The following is an 8,049-nucleotide window of genomic DNA, read 5'->3' as shown; positions in this document are numbered from 1 at the left end:
TTGAGTAGTCATTATAAAAGGGGGGAAAAAGGATGCCTTTTAGTAGTTCATTGATATAGGAAGACAGGGTGCCTTTACGTGAGATGTAGGGAAGGGGTCCCTTTTTTAGATGTATATGGGAATAGGATGCCTTTTAGTAGTTCATTATATAAGGGAACAGGGTGCCTTTAGTAAGAGTGCATTATATAGGGAACAGGGTGCCTTTTAGTAGTGCATTATATAGGAAACAGGGTGCCTTTGAGTAGTGCATTATATAGGGAACAGGGTGCCTTTTAGTAGTGCATTATATAGGGAACAGGGTGCCTTTTAGTAGTGCATTATATAGGGAACAGGGTGCCTTTTAGTAGTGCATTATATAGGAACAGGGTGCCTTTTAGTAGTGCATTATATAGGGAACATGGGTGGCCTTTTAGTAGTGCATTATATAGGAACAGGGTGCCTTTTTAGTAGTGCATTATATAGGAACAGGGTGCCTTTTATTGGAGAGTAGTGCATTATATAGGGAACAGGGTGCCTTTTATAGTGGGTGTGTATCAAGAATGGTCCACCACCCAAAGGACATCCAGCCAACTTGACACAACTGTGGGAAGCATTGGAGTCAACATAGGCCAGCATCCCTGTGGAAAGCTTTTGACACCTTGTAGAGTCCATGCCTCGACAAATTGAGGCTGTTCTGAGTGCAAAAGGGGGGGGGGGGTGCAGCTCAATATTAGGAAGGTGTTCCTTATGTTTGGTATACTCAGTGTAGACTCACAGACACGCACACACAGACTAACACGGAGCTACAGTTGGAAGACTCTCTGACTATATCTCTCTGTGTCTGCCTGTATGATTCCCTCCCCATGCTAGCTTCTTGCAGAAAATGTGGTTGATCTTTCTCTCTCTTTTCTCTCTCTCTACCTCCCTACGTTTTTCTCTCCCACCATTTATCTATTCCAGATCATGTATATTTCTCCCTGGCCACGACGCCACACAGCTCCACTTATTCACGGTCCTTGGGAACAAAAACAACACATTGCCTTGTTCTCTCCACATCTTAATGAGCAGCTATAAGTTTGATAATTATACTTTGAGCCTTTTACATGGGTTACTTTGGTTTGAATGGTTTCGTCAGAGAAGCCATTGACTTGTCTCTCTGGGATGGGTTGTGTGATTGACTGACAGCTAACCCCTCCCCGGTTATGGCTGTAAAAGTGAGAACAGCGTGGATCAATTCTCTCTGGTTGTTAGAAATGTGTCCCCGAATGCCACCAGCAATTACAGCTAGGCCATGAGGACCACATACGTCGCTCCTAATCCATTCCATAACTTATCAACATATGTAGCCCATTAATGGGCTCTGCGGAGAGAGCGCCGCGGAGCCGCCCAGACTCTGAGTTTCTCTGGTGGCGGAAGCGAATCTGTTTAGGATTAGAGAAATAACAGTGTGGCTGACACTGAAGCGTCCAACATCGAGCCACGGAGAGAGGAAAAACCCCAAACGACCGTGTGCCAGAATCTGTTGACATTCTGCTCTGTTTTGGCTGAGCCAAATTTTCACCCAGGCCACCTCATCTTTGTTTCTTGAGGCTGAAACCTGCAGGGTTGAGGTCAATTCATTTTCAATTCAGTTAGTTCAGGAGATACTGGAATTGAGAAGGTAAAATACTTTGAAGTACTTCTAAAGTAGTTTTTTAGAGTATCTTTACATAACTTTACTGTTTACATTTTTGACAACTTTTACTTTTACTCTGTTTGATGACTGTTATTTATCTAATCAACTAACTATGTTTAATTGTTACCTGATTAAATGAATAATGTAACAATTAACTCATTAGGATTTGGGGCACCACGAGAGCGGTTCTTTAAAGATTTACCATCTCTCAAATTAAACTCTAAAGGTCTTTACCTATCACATCCATAAACAGTTAACTTATTAATCATAAACTCGTATCATATCATCATTCTGAACAGTCGTAACCCCCTTGCATCTGCAAAATCCCAAGCCTTACTTATGATTCAGTACTACACAAATTGGTTCAATTATTTATTTACTTGCTAACTAAATGGTAACACAGGATAAACATACACAGTTAATACATTTAAAAAAGGTCCCCAGTGGACTGACACAACATGACAGCTTGTTACACGAGAGAGAGAGAGATAATACTTTGGTACATTTAGAAACTATTCTCACTGTGATCATATACTTTGCACACGAACCRCCACCATCTTTGAGTAAGAAATCATGAATGTATTTACGTGAAATGTCTTGTTTCTTTGTGTATTTCAGTCGGAACCAGTCCGATATCCGGTGACTTGTCATGTAGTCCTGAACAGAGCTACAGAGTTTATTCTACTTCCATTTGCTCTGGAAGATGCTTCTTTGAAGATAGGCTAGCCAGCCGTGTCGATGGTTCCTAGTGGGGTGATGAGAGTAGCGTACTATGGTGGTTTGAGCAGAGTAGTAGAGTGGTCCCACTTAAATTCACTTTTCTAGATACTTTACTTAGGACAGCTTATCAGCTGTATCCGTGATTGTGCGGGAGGTGACTTTATCGTCTTTAGCTCGTGTTGACATTCAGAGTTTGAACCACTTTGGACGTGAGCTGCAGCTCAAAGTCTCTCTGGTCTGATATGTTAATTCTTAACCCATCATTTTATACAGTTAGTTCAAAAATGCAGTTCCATCTGGCTGACACGCTCCCTGACCTCACTCAAGGGTGTGGCTTGTCACTGTGCAAAGTTATGTAAAACAATTTTCTCTTATGGCTCCTAAAATCATGTCCTTCTCTTAACAAAAACACTTTCATAATTTTTCATATTTCATGCACAACTCTTCGGATGGACACTTCACACATATAGTGTGTATACTTTTCAAGTTACAATATTTCCTTTATAACAACCAAACCGACATCCATGTTCTTTCAGGTCACCTCTGACCATTCCCCACATTCTATGTTAAAATATTGTTCCAGTATTCACTTTAGAACGTGTTAGCGTTTCGGCGGGAAAAAGTCTGAAACGAAGGCACATTCCTCTGGTGAATATTGGAGAGGGAGATGCTGAATGTTCTGTCCTTGATTTACAACAGGGTGTGAGGTGTTAACCCCCACCAGTTCCCTTCTCCCCCCTCTGCGGGTGAGTGGGGGTCTGGTTGGAGTTATTTATTGCAACGCTGATCTGACCTATTTGGATCCTCACAGGACAGTCATGACAATTCCTATATTCCTAAAGAAAATATGTACATTTTCCCTGACACCCAAAAGTACTCATTATATTTTGAATGCTCAGACAGGACAGCAATATGCTACAATTCACGCAACTATCAATATAATGCGTTGTCATACCTTCTGCGTCTGATCTGGTGGACTTACTATGACTGGGTGAATATGACAATCGACGGCTGCACCATCCAATCCAACTCCACAGTCAGGAACCTTGGTGTTACATTTGACCCCACTCTGACATTTGAACCCCACATCCGGAACATCACCAAGTCAGCTTTCTTCCACCTCAAAAACATCTCCCGACTCAGACCCTTGCTCACTGACCCCACTGCTGAAACCCTCATTCACCCCTTTATCACACCTGGATTACTAAAACGCCATTCTCTATGGACACCCTGCCAAAACACTGGACAGACTTCCACATATTCAAAATTCAGCTGCATGAGTTCTCACACACACCAGACCTTGGGACCACATCACCCCCACCCTCATCAAAATCTACTGGCTCCCAGTTCAATACAGGATCATTGCTCATGCTCACCTACAAGGCACTCAATGGACTGGCACCCACATATTTTACTGGCCTCCTGCATTCCTACACTCCCACCTGTTCACTGACCTCCTTACAATCCCTCGCACCAGGGTCCAATCTATGGGAGACCGGGCTTTTAGCAGGGCAGCTCCCCAACTCTGGAACTCCCTTCCTCTCCATGTCAGAACCTCACAATAAATTCACATATTCCAGTCCACACCTCTTCACACAGGTTACCCGGATTCTCTGTTGTCTTAGCCTTTATCCCCTGTCTAGTTCACTTCCTTGGTTAATCTGTCATCATGTTTAGTGTTCTCCATGGTCAGTCTGTCATCATGTTTAGTGTTCTCCATGGTTAGTCTGTCATCATGTTTAGTGTTCTCCATGGTTAGTCTGTCATCATGTTTAGTGTTCTCCATGGTTAATCTGTCATCATGTTTAGTGTTCTCCATGGTTAGTCTGTCATCATTTTTTGTGTTCTCCATGGCTAGTCTGTCATCATGTTTAGTGTTCTCCATGGTTAGTCTGTCATCATTTTTAGTGTTCTCCATGGTTAGTCTGTCATCATGTTTAGTGTTCTCCATGGTTAGTCTGTCATCATGTTGAGTGTTCTCCATGGTTAATCTGTCATCATGTTTAGTGTTCTCCATGGTTAGTCTGTCATCATTTTTAGTGTTCTCCATGGTTAGTCTGTCATCATGTTTAGTGTTCTCCATGGTTAGTCTGTCATCATTTTTTGTGTTCTCCATGGTTAGTCTGTCATCATGTTGAGTGTTCTCCATGGTCAGTCTGTCATCATGTTTAGTGTTCTCCATGGTTAATCTGTCATCATGTTTAGTGTTCTCCATGGTTAGTCTGTCATCATGTTTAGTGTTCTCCGTGGTCAGTCTGTCATCATGTTTAGTGTTCTCACTGGTTAGTCTGTCATCATGTTTAGTGTTCTCCATGGTTAGTCTGTCATCATGTTTAGTGTTCTCCATGGTTAGTCTGTCATCATTTTTAGTGTTCTCCATGGTAGTCTGTCATCATGTTTAGTGTTCTCCATGGAGTCTGTCATCATGTTTAGTGTTCTCCATGGTTAGTCTGTCATCATGTTTTAGTGTTCTCCATGGTTAATCTGTCATCATGTTTAGTGTTCTCCATGGTTAGTCTGTCATCATGTTTAGTGTTCTCCATGGTCAGTTGTCATCATGTTTAGTGTTCTCACTGGTTAGTCTGTCATCATGTTTAGTGTTCTCCATGGTTAGTTGTCATCATTTTAGTGTTCTCCATGGTTAGTCTGTCATCATGTTTAGTGTTCTCCATGGTTAGTCTGTCATCATGTTTAGTGTTCTCCAATCATGAGTTAGGTCTGTCATCATGTTTAGTAGTTCCCATGGTCAGTCTGTCATCATGTTTAGTGTTCTCCATGGTTAGTCTGTCATCATGTTTAGTGTTCTCCATGGTCAGTCTGTCATCATGTTTAGTGTACTTTTATATACTTACTTATTTAATGTGATTGTATTGCTTTTTATCCTGCTGATTTGATTGTGTATGTAAAGTGACTGGGTGTCGTGAATAGCACTTACAATTACATTTATTATCATTATTATCATTATTATTATCATTATCACTAAACACATACTGCATTTGTAAATGATGTCTGTGTGTTGGAGTGTGCCCCTGACCGTCAGTAAATTGTGCCGGCTGGTTTGCTTAATTTAAGTAATTTGATTACTCAAGTATGACAATGTATTACTTTTGTACCACTGTACTTACAATGCCTTCGGGAAAGTATTCAGACCCCTTGCCTTTTCCCACATTTTGTTACGTTACAGCCTTATTCTAGAATTGATTAAATAATAAAAATTCCTCAGCAATCTACACACAATACCAAAGAATGACAAAGCGAAAACATGTTTTAAGAAATTTTGGCAAATGTATTACAATTTTTTTTTAAATACTATATTGTTTAATACTAAATAATATATTTACATAAGTATTCAGACCCTTTGCAATGAGAATTGAAATTGAGCTCAGGTGCATCCTGTTTCCATTGATCATCCTTGAGATGTTGCTACAACTTGATTGGAGTCCACTTGTGGTAAATTCAATTAATTGGACATGATTTGAAAAGGCTCACACCTGTCTATATAAGGTCCTACAGTTGACAGAATATGTCAGAGCAAAAACCAAGAAATGAGGTCGAAGGATTTGTCCGTAGAGCTCCGAGACATGATTGTGTCGGGGGGAAGGGTACCAGAACATGTCTGCAGCATTGAAGGTCCCCAAGAACACAGTGGCCTCCATCTTTCTTGAATGGAAGAAGTTTGGAAGCACTAAGAATCTTCCTAGAGCTGGCCGCCCTGCCAAACTGAGCTGTCGTGGGAGAAGGGCCTTGGTCAGGGAGGTGACCAAGAACCCGATGGTCAATCTGACAGAGCTTTACAGTTCCTCTGTGGAGATGGGAGAACCTTCCAGAAGGACAACCATCTCTGCAGCACTCCACCAATCAGGCCTTTATGGTAGAGTGGCCAGACGGAAGCCACTCCTCATTAATAAGCACATGAAAGCCCACTTGGAGTTTGCCAAAAGGCACCTAAAGACTCTCAGACCATGAGAAACAAGATTCTTTGGTCTGATGAAACCAAGATTTAACTATTTGGCCTGAATGCCAACCGACACATCTGACATGTACTGTCAATTTTTCAGCGGCAGGGACTGGGAGACTAGTCAGGATCGAGGCAAAGATGAACAGAGAAAAGTACAGTGAGATTCTTGATGAAAACCTGCTCCAGAGCGCTCAGGACCCCAGACTGGGGCGAAGGTTTACCTTTCAACAGGATAACGACCTTAAGCACACAGCCAAGACAATGCAGGAGTGGCTTCGGGACAAGTCTCTGAATGTCCTTGAGTGGYCCAGCCAGAGCCCGGACTTGAACCCGATCGAACATCTCTGGAGAGACCTGAAAATAGCTGTACAGCAAAACTCGCCATCCAACTTGATAGAGCTTGAGAGAATCTGCAGAGAAGAATGGGAGAAACTCCCCAAATAAAGGTGTGCCAAGCTTGTAGCGTCATACCCAAGAAGACTCAATGCTGTAATCACTGCTAAAGGTGCTTCAACAAAGTACTGAGTAAAGGGTCTGAATACTTAGAGTTGAAGTCGGAAGTTTACATACACTTAGGTTGGTTAAAACTCATTTTTCAACCACTCCACACATTTCTTGTTAACAAACTATAGTTTTGGCAAGTCGGTTAGGACATCTACTTTGTGCATGACACAAGTAATTTTTACAACAATTGTTTACAGACAGATTATTTAACTTATTTCACTGTATCACAATTGCAGTTGGTCAGAAGTTTACATACTCTAWGTTGACTGTGCCTTTAAACAGCTTGGAAAATTCCYGAATATTTGAGTCAATTCGAGGTGTACCTGTGGATGTATTTCAAGGCCTACCTTCAAACTCAGTGCCTCTTTGCTTGACATCATGGGAAAATCAAAAGAAATCAGCCAAGACCTCAGAAACAAATTGTAGACCTCCACAAGTCTGGTGCATCCTTGGGAGCAATTTCCAAACGCCTGAAGGTACCACGTTCATCTGTACAAACAATAGTACGCTAATATAAACACCATGGGATCACACAGCCGTCCTACCACTCAGGAATGAGACGCGTTCTGTCTCCTAGAGATGGACGTACTTTGGTGCGAAAAGTGCAAATCAATCCCAGAACAACAGCAAAGGACCTTGTGAAGATGTTGGAGGAAACCGGTACAAAAGTATCTATATCCACAGTAAAACGAGTCCTATATTGACATAACCTGAAAGGCCGCTCAGCAAGGAAGAAGCCACTGCTCCAAAACCGCCATAAAAAAGCCAGACTACGGTTTGCAACTGCACTTGGGGACTAAGATCGTACTTTTTGGAGAAATGTCCTCTGGTCTGATGAAACAAAAATAGAACTGTTTGGCCATAATGACCATCGTTTTGTTCGGAGGAAAAGGGGAGGCTTGCAAGCCAAAGAACACCATCCCAACCGTGAAGAACGGGGTGGCAGCATCGTGTTGTGGGGGTGCTTTGCTGCAGGAGGGACTGGTGCATTTCACAAAATAGATGGAATCATGAGACAGGAAAATGATGTGGATATATTGAAGCAACATCACAAGACATCAGTCAGGAAGTTAAAGCTTGGTCGCAAATGGGTCTTCCAACTGGACAATGACCCCAAGCATACTTCCAAAGTTGTGGCAAAATGGCTTAAGGACAACAAAGTCAAGATATTGGAGTCGCCATCACAAAGCCCTGACCTCAATCCCATAGAAAA

This window comes from Salvelinus sp. IW2-2015, unplaced genomic scaffold, assembly GCF_002910315.2.
Source record: "Salvelinus sp. IW2-2015 unplaced genomic scaffold, ASM291031v2 Un_scaffold495, whole genome shotgun sequence".
Lineage (NCBI taxonomy): Eukaryota > Metazoa > Chordata > Actinopteri > Salmoniformes > Salmonidae > Salvelinus > Salvelinus sp. IW2-2015.
The sequence above is the reverse complement of the archived record's forward strand: the minus strand, read 5'-3'. Positions refer to the sequence as shown.